Source organism: Callospermophilus lateralis, chromosome 5, assembly GCF_048772815.1.
Source record: "Callospermophilus lateralis isolate mCalLat2 chromosome 5, mCalLat2.hap1, whole genome shotgun sequence".
Lineage (NCBI taxonomy): Eukaryota > Metazoa > Chordata > Mammalia > Rodentia > Sciuridae > Callospermophilus > Callospermophilus lateralis.
The window spans coordinates 74,383,128-74,397,903 of NC_135309.1; the positions used below are offsets into that span (position 1 = coordinate 74,383,128).

General features: G+C 42.4%; 1 non-coding gene across 1 annotated transcript; it reads left to right on the top strand.

The window, feature by feature from the left end:
- Nucleotides 1-437: 437 nt before the first annotated feature.
- Trnav-uac (transfer RNA valine (anticodon UAC)) lies at nt 438-510 on the top strand. Its single transcript has one exon. It is a non-coding gene; the product is annotated as a tRNA-Val (tRNA).
- Nucleotides 511-14,776: the final 14,266 nt, after the last annotated feature.

The window sequence follows — 14,776 nt, forward strand, 5'->3', positions numbered from 1 at the left end:
CTAAATGCTTTATAGGAATATGAATATTACACCTAATTCATTTAATCCTCATATCTACCCTCTGAAAGAGGAAGTGTTATTATCTCCATTTTATACATAAAGAAACTGAGGTACAAAGAGGTTAAACGATGATGAGTCCAATGTCGTATCCTTAGCAAGTAGCAGAACTGTGATGTGAACCCAGGTTCCAAAGCTACTTATTTTGTTGTTTTTTCCAGGACTGGGATTATACTCAGGGGCATTCTTCCACTGAGCTATACCTTAGCCCTTTCTATTTTTTTTGAGACAGGGTCTCACCAATTGCCTTGGCTGGACTTATGTTCCTCCTCCTTTAGCCTCCCAAATCACTGGGATTACAGGCATGTGCCACCATGCCTGACTGATAGCCACTATTAAACATTACACACTACTGCCCTTTAAGAAGCCCCAAAGAGGGCTGGGATATAGCTCAGTTGGTAGAGTGCTTGCCTTACATGCACAAGGCCCTGGGTTCAATCCCCAGCACCACAAAAGAAAAAAACAAGCCCCAAAGAGCTGGGCATGATGGTGTGTGCCTGTAATCTGAATGGCTGGGGAGGCTGAGGCAAAAGGATCCCAAGTTTCAGATCAGCCTCAGCAACTTAGCGAGACCCTGTCTCAAAATTAAAAAATGAAGGGCTAGAGTTATAGCTTAGTGGTAGAGCACTTGCCTAGCATGTATGAGGCACTGGGTTCATTTCACAGCACTGAATATCAATAAATAAAATAAAAGTCTATCAATAACTAAAAATACATTTTAAAAAGTAAAAAGGGCTAGGGATATGATTCAGTGGTAAAGCATCCCTGAGTTCAACCCCCAGTACCCCAAAAAAGAAAAAAAAAAAAAAGTATGCCAAGTGAAGTACTTTGGGGAAAGAAAAAGCCAGGAAGACTTCATAAAGAAGATAATCTTATGTGCTTCTTTTTTGGGGGAGGGGGATACCTGGGATTTAACTCAGGGGCACCTGACCACTGAGCCACATCCCCAGTCCTATTTTGTATTTTACTTAGAGACAGGGTCTCACTTAGCACCCGTCTTTTACTGAGACTGACTTTGAACTCGTGTTCCTCTTGCCTCAGCCTCCCGAGCCATTGAGATTCCAGGTGTGCGCCACTGCCATTGTTCTGGGCCCAGAGGTACTGTTAATGCACCATTAAGGCCTACTGTAGAATAAAGTCCGGAATCCCATTTCAAGCATATCCTGGTCCTAGCCCTCTCTCTTCAGGCCTTTTCCTCTCTTTTTGGCAGACTTCCTTTTATCAAATCAACAGAACACAGGACTGAATCTTGTAGAGAGGCAGGAGCAGGACAGTCAAAGGCTGGGTTGATGAGTCAGTAGAAAAGGCTATGTAGTGCCAGAAAATGGCCTGCAAACTGAGTCTGAAGGGAAATTTGGACTTCTTATACCAAATTATCTTTGCTTTTTAATTGAGATATAATTCACATAGCATGATATTCACCATTTTAAATGTGCAATTTAGTGGTTTTTAATATATTTACAAGGTTGTGCAGTCATCATCACTATCTAATTCCAGAACATTTTCATTAGCCTAGAGAGAAAGTCTACCCATTAGCAGTTACCCCCCACTTTCTTTGACACCAGTCCTGACAACCAGTAATCTACTTTCTATCTCTATGGATTTGCTTATTTAGGACATTTCACATCAATGGGATTACACTCTATGTGGCATAATGTTCGTCCATGTTATAGCTTGGAGCAAAACTTCATTCCTAGTGATTCCTGGCTCCAGCATCTTCTGCTTCACGTAAATTGACCTATATTTACCTCTGTCTCCAGTCTTTTGGGATGAAGTTTTATTTTATGACCTCAATTCTCCATTGGATCTAAGAAAAGTTGTTGATTTTTTGAGTTTGGTTAACATTTTTTCTTATTGTAAGAAAGTTGGGGGACTGGGACTGTAGCTCAGGGGTAGAGCACTTGCCTAGTACATGTGAGGCACTGGGTTCCAGCCTTAGCACTGTATAAAAATAAAATAAAGGCATACTGTCCATCTACAGCTACAAACAAAAAAGTTGGAATTTTTCCCTGCATTTTTAAAATTGGTGCATTATAGTTGTACATAATTGTGGAATTTGTTGTTACATATTCACATACACACAATATTTAACAACATAATTTGGCCCAGTATCATTCCTTGGTATTTCCCCTTTTCCTTTCTTCCTCCCTCCCCTGTTCCCTTTCCTCTACTCTACTGATTTTCCTGGGATCCCCTCACCTTTCTATTCCTTTTTCCTCTCTAGTTTCAACATATGAGAAAAAACATATGACCTTTGACCTAGAAAATGAGGATTTGTAATGTTAATCATGTGGACTCTGTAGATCAGTTTGTCAGGTATTGGCATCCTAACAATATTATCTTCCATGAGCACAGTATATCTTTCATGCATTTTCAACTTTGTTTAGTTTTTCAGCATACCTTTGCATTACTTCTTTTAAAATATTTCTTTGTTGTAGATGGATGCAATACCTTTATTTTATTTATTTATTTTTAAGTGGTGCTGAGGATCGAACCCAATGCCTCACACATGCTCAGCAAGCACTTTGTTACAACCCCAGCCCTTTTGTATTGCTTTTGTACTAACACAGTTCAGCTGCTGCAGAGCTGAAGGCTTAGGATATGAGAAGTGGAGGGGGGATGGTGGGGTGGTGGTGCATGCCTATAAGCCCAGTGAGCACTCTGGAGGCTGAGGCAGGACTAGTTCAAGGCCAGCCTCAGCAAATTAACAAAACCCTCAGCAAGTTTGGAAGACCCTGCCTCAAAATAAAAAAAAAATAAAAATAAAAAGGGCTGGGGTATCACTCAGTAGTAAAGTATTCCTGGTTCAATCCCTAGTACTCCCCTGCACTACCACTGTCCCTCCCGCCAAAAGATATGAGAAGGAATGGAGAGATTGTCACTACTTCTCAACCAGGGACACACCAAGATTTCTCTGCAATCCATACTGGTACTGGGCAATTACCAAAGGGCTTTCCTGCTGAAGTGTTGTGCACAGTTGCAGGTCAGCATGCATTAAGCTCTGTCCCTCTTTGGACCACTCTTAGCTCTTAAAAGCTGAATGCTGATGTGGGGAATCTCTCAGGCTCATTCCAGGAAAATGTCTCCTTTTGGAGGCCAGCCTTGGAGCAGCAGACCCAGTGACTCTGGTTCTCAGCTCCTATGTCCTTGGACTTTCTTTGCCAGGAAGGACAAGTTTCCTTCTCCAGGAATGTCATGGGCAGAGAGGACTATAACCATGCAAATTGTATTTCCAAGCTTTTCCTAATTGCATCAAAGTCCTTTGCAAGGAGTCTTTTGGCCTAACTGGAGTTTGATAATTACAAATTATTTCTAGCAGAAATGCTGACTGTGGGATAGTAGGTTAGAGCAAATTTGATTCATATTGAAGCCATGGTCAGATCATCATGAACCTTCGGGTATTTATCTTTCCATCAGCTCCTCCCTAGTTCTTCCACCTCCTTCTTTGGCCTGGCTGAGCTGGAGACTTGCCTAATACAAATAACTGCATTAAAATAAAATCATGCAAAAGCTCAGGGGAACATGCCTGAGTAATAGAGAAGATAATAATCCTGGACAACCACCCCAGCCCTCTTCTTACTCCCTCAAGGAAGAAGGTTCACAACTGATTTGGGATCACTTCTAACAGTACACAGGAGGGAAACTACAGCTTAAGTAAAATTGTAATGTGTAGTGGATTGCTATCACTCCATCGATCCCCACTTGGTCCCTATATCTCTGAAGTAATTTCCATTTTTTAAGTTATGATGGGAGGAGCTGTGGGTGTTTAACAGAACAAAGAGACAAAGCCATGAGAAATAAACCTACACAGAGATGGCTCACTCACTCCTCCCCTCACTCTTTCTCCCTCTCCCTCTCCTCTCTCAACATTTGAGTATCCCAGGCATTATATGGGTTCTAGGAAATTGGAGTGGAGGAGATTTTTGCTCCAAGTTGCACTTATAAGGAGGAGGCAATTGTGTAGCCAGATAAGCCACATCATCTGCAAATTTGTCACTTCCATGAATTTGCCACTGAAGACTCTTTTCCTAGCTTGGGTTGAGTTGGGACAGGGAGGGTGAGGGTCATTTCATGCCTGCCTCTAGAAGCTGAAAATTAGAGCTGCTAATTTGTTATATTAAAAAAGCAAGAAAGAGCCAGGTGTGGTGGTGCACATCTATAATCCCAGAAACTGGGGAAGCTGAAACAGGAGAATCACAAGTTCGAGGCCAGCCTCAGGAACTTAGTGAGACTCTGTCTTAAAATAAAAAATAAAAAGGGCTAGGGATGTGGTTCAGTGGTAAAGTACTCCTGGATTCAATCCCCCCAAGTGCAAAAAAATAAAAAATAAAAGAAAGGAAAGAAAAAAAGAGGGAGGAAGGTTGTCATCTTTTTTTTTTTGGACACAATACCTTTATTTTATTTATTTATTTTTATGTGGTGCTGAGGATCGAACCCAGGGCCTCACATGAGCTAGGCAAGTGCTCTACCGCTGAGCCACAACCCCAGCCCAAGGTTGTCATCTTCTGTAGAGCTTTTCCATTGATCTAGTAGCTTTGGAATGGGTGACTTTTGTTCTCAGAGGTACAATTCTTTGGAGTTAGGCTCTGGCTGCAGAGGTGAGGGAAATGATCAGGAGATCATAAAGACAAACCAAGAAATGTGTCTAAACCTAAAAGGTAAACTTGGTGGAAGCTGCTAGCAATAACATGGCACTTATTTCTGCCTGACTTCCCAGGAGATGGTGAGAAGAAGCAAAAGGATAGCTGAAAGGGGGTAGGAGGTCAATGGAGGAGAAGCAGCAGTGAGCACAGCTCTTATCCTAGCAGCAGCAGCAGCAGCAGCAGCAGCCTGCCACTGAGGGCTGCTTTACCTTAATATCACAAAAATTCTATCTTTTCATTGTTGGGCATGGTGGCCATGTTTGGGGCTCCTCCAGGGGCTGGGTTTTGGTAAGCGTTATCCCTCAGCTCAGTGTGAAATGGATTGCTGCATTTTCAGGGCGTAATTGTCTGCACCAGCTAAAAGCTCTGCCAGTAATGAAAATACATCCCCTCTTTTATCAAGAAAAAAAGGATAATAATTCAGCCCGCTTTAGCTTACATTTTATTGAACATCAGCCTAGCTTGTTTCCAATGACATCTTGATGAGAAGCATGCAAGGCTGCTGGAGGGTTGAGGGCACTGAGAAAAGGTCTGGGGACAGCAGGCCAAGGGGTACTCAAGGCTGCCTTCCTAACCCTCTCAGGGCACACGACTTTTTTTCTGAGCTACATTCCCAGTTCCCTTCCTCCCTTCCTTTCTCTCTCTTTCTTTCCTTCCTCCCTTCTTTTCTTTACATTTTGAGATAGTATCTTGCTAAATTGTTGAAGCTGGCCTTGAACTTGCAATCCTCTTGCCTCATCTTCCTGAGTCACTGGGATTATAGGTGTGCACCACCATGCCGAGCCAGAGTACACAGCTTTCCAAAATGTCAGATGTCACTAGACATGATAGCACATGCCTGTAATTCAGCAACTCGGGAGGCTGAGGCAGGAGGATCTCAAGTTTAAAGCCAGCCTCAGATTTGTCAGGGCCCTAAGCAAATTGAGACTCTGTCTCAAATTAAAAAATAAAAAGTGCTGGAAGTATAGCTCAGTGATAATGTGCCTCTGGGTTTGATCCCCAGTACCAGGAAACAAAAATAAAATGTCAAGTGTCCCTTATAAGGAGAAAAAGACTATTCAAAATTTAAAATTCTTGGTTGGGATATAGTTCAGTGGTAGAGCACTTGCCTAGCATGCTCTAGGTTCAGTTCCCAGCAACCCCTGCCCCTCAATTTCTTTGTTTCTCATGGAAGATGAACAATGACAGTAGCAATAATAACAACACAACAGTTTTTCAAAGGACATGCAGATACTTTCTCTTTTGATCCTCATAACTTCTCTGAATAGCTAGCAGGACAAATGTTATTGCATCATTTTAAAGTTTGTTTTTTTTAAATATTTTTTTAGTTGTAGATGGACGCAAAACCTTTATTTTATGTGTTTATTTTTGTCTGGTGCTGGGGATCAAACCCAGTGCCTCACGCTAGGCAAGTGCTCTACCACTGAGCCCCAACTCCAGCCCCTGCATCATTTTTACAGATAATGAAACTGAGACTTTAGGGAAGAAAGGTCACTTACCCAGTATCATCAAGTATTAAAGTTGGTATCTGGTGTGTTGTGATCAATTTTATCAAAACTTTGTACACAGAGGTGGGGTGGGTTCTGGAGGGTGGGCATGCTGGAGGAAGTTTCTGGAACACAATGGGGTGAGGCTGTTAGGGATTTAGGCAGTTCTGAGAGAATGCATCTGAAGAATCTAAAATCCATCCTGCATTCTCTCAATTCCATCTCCAAACCCTCCTCTTATACCAATGCTCCAGTGACACCAATCTTCTTGATCACCAGCTTATAGTCAGCCCTTCCCCATTTCTTTTCTCACTGAAGCCTAGTTTTGCTCTTGGAAGCCTGATTTTTGTCAGAAACTGGCAGCTCTGGTTCTTCAGTGAAGCACTGTAGAGGCTAGGCTCTCCCTGTCCAAATCTAAAACAAAATTCATAATTCCATTCTCTTTGCTAATGACCAGCCGAAGAATAGGCGGCATGTTGTGAACTTTTCTTATCCCGGGATGTGAAGAGAAATCTCATGGAGAGAGTTGTATTGTTCTGAAAAGGAAAGGGTTTGTACTATTCCTGTCTGCCTTTGGACATTGCATGAGGATGAGGGAAACATAGGAGACTGGAGCTTTGGCATCTATCTTGGTATCTGGAATGAAACCAACTCAAGAGGATGGCTGAGCAGAAAAAAGAACATAGTCTGATCCTTTATGTTGACTTGCAAAATTAACCAACCTTAGAATCTTGCCTCTACAGCACCCAAATTTCTTTATGTGAGGCATCATTTTTTGTTTGTTTTGTTTACTGGGACCTCACACATGCTAGGTAAGTGCTCTACCACTGAGTTATATCCCCAACCTTGTTGTGCCATTTTGAATTAGGACTTCTCTTTCTTTCCACTGACAGCATTCTAAATGACACACCTCCTTTCTGTTCTTCAAAACTTCCCAAGCTCATTCTCATTTCAAGTGTCTTCATTTGCTGTTCTCATTGTCTGAGGAACATTTTCCCATCAGATGTTCACACAGTTATCTCCTTCTTAACATTCAGGCTTCAGCTAAAATGTCACTTCTCCATAGAGACCTTCTATAAACTACCCCATCTAAATTGGTCTTCCAGTCACTGTTTTCTTTACAGTATTTATTAGTATCAGAGCTCATCTTTTTATTTATGTTTAGTTATTTATTATCTGTTTTCCTAATTAGAGCGCAAGCCTCATGTGAGAATGCATTGCACACAGTTTGCTCACACTGTACTTTCAGCACCTGGTACAGGGCCTAGAACATAGAAGGTGCTCAATAAACGGTTGGTGACTGAATAAAGGAACCCCAGAGACAATCTCACCATGTTGCCCCCAGTCTCCTTTCCCTTTGTTGGCCTTTCATCAATTCCTTTTACAAAAATCTAAATCTCAGGACCAGAAAGAAATATAGAAGGCAGCAGAGAAAGGAAAACATCATAAAAGCAAAATTATTTTAGGCTTAAATGTAAAAGGAGAGCAGGCTGATTGCATAACATATGTAGATCTATGCAAATTACTAAGCAAGTTAAATAGAGGAGAAGTTTGAAGTGGTGGGAAGTCCAGAGTTCCATGTTGGGTGTGTTTTCCTTCTCACTGGGAAGTGGCACCAACTTCTCAGGCTTGAAAGCAGGGATGCTGACATTCAGTGAGAGAAAAATCAATGAGAGTTACACAAGTAAAAAAGAATTTTATTCAGCTGTTATGTTTTTCTAAGAGACAGAAATCAAAAACATTCAACTCGCCCACTTTCAACAGTAGGAATAGAAAGCATAAAACTCTATTCACAGCTAAGATTACAGAGGAAGAAGAAAGGAAACGGGAAAGAGGATGGATAAGAAAATGAGAGAAAACCCCCAAATTACACTACAGGGGGGGGAGGGGCATACATTTTCAAAATTTGTTATTAAACTTGTTTTAATTTCTACCTAAAGTGTAGGAGAAATGTAGGAAGAGATGTAGGAGAAACCCTATTTAAAATAACAGATTCCTCTGCCCTCTATACCCACTATCTTCTTTCCCTGCTTTATTATTCTCCATTTCTCTTTTTGCTCTCTAATTTACTGCATCTTTCACTCATTTATTCGCTCTTGAACAACTTTTTTTTTGAGTATGACATGCTGGGTCTTATCCAGGTGCTGGGGAGTATCCGATATGGACACAGTATCTGCCCTCACAGAGCTTGCATTCCATCAGTTTCTCTATTCTAATTTTCTTTCATTTTTTAAAAATATTTTTTTTTAGTTGTCAATGGATGTTTATTTTATTTTTTTATATGTGGTGCTGAGAATTGAACCCAGTGCCTCACACATGCTAGGCAAGTGCTCTACCACTGAACCACAACCCTGTCCCTCTATTCTAATTTTCAAGAGGGAAAGTATCTTTTACTTGCTTTCCCTAAAAAGCAAAGATTATCCGTCAATTTACAGAGGAAATAGTCCTCTTCAGAGCAGCATACTGGGGGCAATCCATGTACTATTATTAAGGACAGTGGCTCCGCCCTAGTTTCCTAGGAGCATATATATGCCAATGGCCCTGGCTACCAGCCTTTGGCAAAGATGGGATACTAATTCTACATGCTGGGTTTTCTAGGACATTACTGATTTCAGAGATTTTGAACCAATGTCACTTATATTGTCAGTTCCTTTGCTATCTCTCTGGCCACTATCATATTTTACTTTCGTTACCATAATAGACCGGTATCCCTGCTCCCAACCTTATCTTCCTTCTGTCTGTTCTGCACACAGCAGCCACAAGAACTCCTGTTAAAATGGAAGCCAGAGCTTGTCTGTTCGGTGCTCCAAACGCAGCACTGGCTTCCTATTCACGTGGAGAATGAAACAAGTCCCTGTAATGGCCTATCAGCCTATTGCTCAGGTCCTCTGACCTCTTCTTTTTCCTCTCCCTCCTGTTTAGTCAGCTCCAGCCACATTATTCTCTGTCCTCCACACACAATTGCAATCCCACAATAACCTCTACTGTATGCGTCCCTCTCTCTGGAGTGCTGCCCCCGTACTCCAACATCCTCATGCCTTATGCCCACACCTTTCAAATCTTGACTCTCTGACTATCCTATTTAAAATCATGGACTCCTCCACTCTCCACACCCCACACTCCCCATCCTCTTCCCCTGTTTTATTTTTCTCCATTGCTCTTATTGCTTTCTAATTTACTGCATATTTCACTCATTTGTCTTGTTTATTGTCTCTATCTCTCCCTCATAGAATAAAAGGTCTAGAAGAGCAGAGAATTTGTCGGTTTTGCTCATTGCTGTATCCTCAGTCCCTTAAAGGGTCAATTGACAAATTAATTACTCAAAAGTAGTTGTTGACTGGGGATTAGCTTGCCTAGCATGTGAGGCCCTGGCTACCATCCTCAGCACACTTGTATGCACGCGCGCACACAGACACACACACACACACACACACACACACACACACACAGTATTTGTTGATAAGGCTTTAGTTTTTTGTTTTGTTTTGTTTTGGTACAAAAAAAAATTAAATCCAGGAGCCTTTTAACACTAAGCAACATCTCCAGTCCTTTTTATTTTTTGAGACAGGGTCTTGCTAAGTTTCCCACGCTGGTCTTCAATTTACCCTCTTCCTGCCTCAGCCTCCAAGTAGTTGGGATTACAGGCATGCACCACCAGGGCAGTTCTTTAGCATGAATTAATTTAGTCTTATGAAAAAAACGTTGACAGCATCATTATTCTGTCATTTCACAGAGATTCAGAAGTCTTCATCAAAAACTCAGATTGATCCTCACATTCATGCTTGAGAAACCCTGACCCAGAGACTGTAAGTCCCCAAGGACAAATTCTGGCTGTGAAGTGTCAAACCAACCCCCAGAGGAGGGGGCCCTCTTTGACACTCAGCTCATATCCTCTAGGTGCCTGAACAGCAAATGTCAGAGCCTCCTCCTAAATGCAGGCAGATTTACTTTGCAGACGGTGAGGATGCATTTTAATTTGTTGATGTGAAATCTTAATTGAACTAAACTGCTAGAGGTAGTCTCTGTTCTCTGTCATAGTCTTAATTTAGTTGGCAAAACAAGATATCATCAGAGGAAAATCACAGGCAAAGACTCTGTGCCCAGAGGGTTTGGGGAACACCCTTCTGAGTTTGGAGGTGGGCTGTATATGACTGGCAGCAGCATGAGCCCCATCTTTAAAACTGAGGCTGCTCATTGGATTTCCAGGGACATTTAGGTAGCATTTCAAGGGCTCAAACACCTGGGCCCCCCAAAGCAACCAGGCACAATATGACTCTCCCTCATGTATTAAATGATCTATTTTTAGTGTTAAAGCAGAAAGGAGATGGGGGATTCTTAGAGGAAGATACAGAAGTGTGGGAGGTGGCAGCTATATCCTCATTTGCTGTGAGACCTTGAGCAGGTCATTTCCCCTATCTGCACCTCGGTTTCTCCATATGTGCAAGAAGGAGATTGCAATCCATGTCCCTAAGGGCTTCTATTACCAATGTGCAAATGATGTATGACTCTCCCAGGAACCTCAAGCCTATGTCAAGTTTCCAGCCTGAGCTCCTGACTGTCCCACCAAATCCCTACAGAGCTGGGATCTTGAGCATGATATGCCCACACTATTGGCCTCAATGTCTCCTGTGAAGGTTTAGGCTACAGGTTTTTCATTTAAGTGGCCTAATGCCTGACTCAGAATCAGTTTGTCTTTGCCATGTCCTGGGAGGGGAACTTTGGAATCATGCTCATGTCCACTCTACACTTTTTTAGACCTCTGCCCCTAAGGGTCTTCTACACATGCTATTTATTCCAGCAGCTTCTGCCTACCAAGCCTGTCTGTATCTGGAGAAACTCTGGCTAGGATCTATTCCAAGACCACCCTCACTACAGCAACCCAGATAGGCAAAGACCAGCTGCAGGTGGTGGCCAGCAGGTCCCCTAGGCAGTCTATCTCAGATGCCTGCATTATCTTATTCCAAGGAAAGCCTCTGCAATGGAGTTCCCAGGGAAGTGACTCAGACCTTGGCATCTCCCTCTGAAACAGCTGTAGAGGGGCGGGGGGCAGCTTCATTGAGGGACAATGTATATCCCTTATCCTGGTGACTCACTGGCTGGAACAGAAGAGTTGCAGGTCCCAGTCACCTGCATTTAATTACAAGACTTCACCTGGTTCCTGCTGGGAACCAGGTGCCAGGAGGGTTAGGAAAAGAAGCAATGTCTTATAGAAGAAAGATCACAGCTTTGCAGTAGAAACCACCTGGAAAGTCCCTTCTGTTCCCGAAGCCTGTTTCTTCATCTGTTAGTTGGGGATTATTATAGCTGTCTAAGAGAACTGCTGTGAAAATTAGGAAATATAATGCCTCCAGAGTGCCTAGCACCATGCCTGTTCTACAGCCTCTACTCCTCCGATGGCCGCAGTTATTGCCACTATTATTGTTAAGGCTCTAGCACCGTGTTGGCTAGAAATATGCTCAATAAATGGAATTGTGACCATTGTTGTGACCATTATCTACCAGGGGACATGCAGAGCTGTCAACTCTTTGGAGAAAGTGGCAACTTGCAGATCACACAGACACATCCTTGAGACTCATCTCTCTCTGAATTCTTTTGTCCTGCTCTGCTTCTCCCTCAGTCTGGGAAGAGGCCAAAATCAGAGAAAATCCAATAGCAGTTAGATGGGGTGATGCCTTTGGAGATGAACTCTATCTCCCTCCACCCTTGGTGGAAGGTTGAAATGGCCTTTTCCCATCACAGGACAGAAAGTTTGAGGAGGCTGAAATAAAGCTAGCAGGACTTCTTGTACAGGAAGGGCCTGGATTTATGAGCAACCTTTTTATAGCAGGGTCCTTTGTAGAGATTGAGCTGAACCTTTAATTAAGCTATACTCTTTCTACTGAGAATCTAGAAACCTCCCTCAAATTCTTAAGCAAATGAAATGCATTGACTCAAAGACTAGACTTTGGAAAGATTCTAATCTAAGGATAAAGGAAGGGAGAGCTGCCAAAAGCAAGGCACAAGGACTAGAACCAGAGCTAGCATGCAGGCAAATGCTGTCCTGGTGGTATGGCGTTGGGAGTTCAGGAAAGGCCAGACACGGGTATATCTCTGGAAGGAGCAATTCCATTCAGATGTAATAGCCAATGCAAAGATCCCACAGCAGGAATGAGCTTGTTCAAGGAGCAAAAAGAAGCCAGAGTGGGAGAGCAGTGAATCAGGAAGAGAAGGACAAGAGACGACAAACCACAAAGGAGGTAGGGGCCAGATCATGAAAGACCTAGTGGATAGCATATAGAACTTTTATTTTACTCAAAGGATTGTGGGTAAGATTTTGGTGGTTTTAAACAACAGAGGAGTTGATTCAATTTATATTTTCAGAGTAACATTCTGGTTGCTTTATGGATATAAAGCCCGCATGCAGGGTGAAAGGAGAGTGTGGGGAAAGTCTAAGAGAGCACAGGTTTGGGGATGGACAGCAATAAGAATTCTATTCTGGCTGGGCACAGGGGTGCTTGGCTAGGGAGGCTGAGGCAGGAGGGTTGAGAGTTCAAAGCCAGCCTCAGCAATTTAGCAAGGCCTTAAGCAACTCAGTGAGATCCTGTCTCTAAAAAACAAACAAAACAAAACAAAACAAAAAAAAAAAAAAGAAAAGAAAAGAAAAGAATTCTATTCTGGTCATGGTAAATTTGAGATGCCTACAGATGTGTTAATTTTCTTGGCCTGCTATAACAGATGACTATAAACTTGATAGCTTAAAACAATAGAAAGTTATTTTCTTACAGTTCTGGGGCCAGAAATATAAACTCAAGGTATCAGTAGGGTTGGTTCCTTCTAGGTGCTCAGAGGGAGAATTTGTTCATTGCTTTTCTCCCAGTTTCTGGTGGTTGTGCACATCCTTGGTTTATAGACACATTACTCCAACATCTGCCTCCATCTTCATGTGATATTCTCCCTGTGTGTCACTTTGTCTCTGTGTCTTCTCTTATTCTTATAAAGACACCAGTCATATTTGAATCACAGCCTACTCTAATCCAATTGACCTAATCTTAACTTGATTATATCAACAAAGATGTTTCCTTCTTTTTCTCTCTCTCCCTTTCTCTTTCTTTCTCCTTCTTCCCTTCCATCTCTCTCCCTCTGTTTCTCTTTCCCCATCCTCCCCTCTGTTAAGAATCCAACACAGGGCCTTATGCACACTAGGTAAGCACTCTACTATGAGCTGCATCCCCAGCCCCAAAGACCCTATTTTCAAATAAAGACACATTCAGAGTTACTGAATGTTAGGACTTTGACATATCTGACAATTAACAGACATCAAAGGGAATGTAAAGTGGGCTAATATACAAGGCTGGAATTCAGAGGCAGGGTCTAGTTTGGAGATATTAATTTTAAAGTCATGGAAAAGTAGCATAGGACTAGATATAGCTAGAAAAGATAACTGGAACTAGGTTGAGCTGTGGATGTCCCAATATTTAGTGGTTTTAGAAGAGCCAGCATGGAGATTGAGAAGTAGACTGTAAGGTAGAAAACCAGAATAGTATGATATCTGGAAGCCCAGAGGGACCATGTGCCAAGAAGAAAGCAGTGGTCGACCTTGTTGAAAAGCAGCTTTTAGACCTGGCGGCATGCTGACCATTGGTGATCTATACATGATCAGTCTCAGTGGAGTGGTGGAGAGTTTGAGGAAAGTTCCCCTGGAGGGGCTGAAGAGAGGATGGGAAGGAGGAAGTGAAGGCAGCAACTATAAGAAACTCTTTCAAGAAGTTTTGCCATGCTGGGTGCTGTGGCACACTCCTGTAATTCCAACTACTTGGGAGTCTGAGGCAGGAGGATCACAAGTTTGAAGCCAGCCTGGGCAATTTAGGCAGACCCTATCTCAAAAAGGGCTGGGAATGTAGCTCAGGTGGAGAGCACCCCTGGATTCAATTCCCAGTACTGCAAATAAGTAAAATAAAATAAACAAAACATAATAAAATTAAAAAGGCTAGGGATATAGCTCAGTGGTAAGAGCACTTGCCTAGCATGTGGGAGGCTCTGGGTTCAATCCTCAATACTGCAAGAAGTTTTGCTGTGAAGCACAATAGAGCTGGGTACAGTGGCACATGCCTGTAATTCCAGTGACTGGGCAAGCTGAGGCAGAAGGATTGAAAGTTCAAGGTCAGCCTCAGTAATTTAGTGAGACTTTAAGCAACTTACTGAAATCCTGTCTCAAAATAAAAAATAAAAAGGGCTGGGGATGTAGCTCAGTGGTAAAGCACCCCTGGGTTCGATTTCCAGTGCCCCTCTGCAAAAAGAAAAAGAAAAAGGAAAAGGAAAGGCAGATCATAGAAAAACGCATACAGATGGGGAGGTAAAATTGGTGCTAAACTGCTTCTATTTTTTGCAAGAGACATGATGAAAAGCCATCAACTGAAAGTGAAGGGTAAAGAGAGTAAATGATGTTTGAAGAGACAAGAGAAGGTATGAAATATGAGTTTTGAAGAGTGGGAAAATAATCATATTAGAGGAGTGCTGGGGGATCCCAGAGCAATTTTAAATGTCCTTTTGAAATTTTCCATTCCTACTTAGGATGACTCGGCCTCATGTATGTTAGGCAAGCACTCTAGC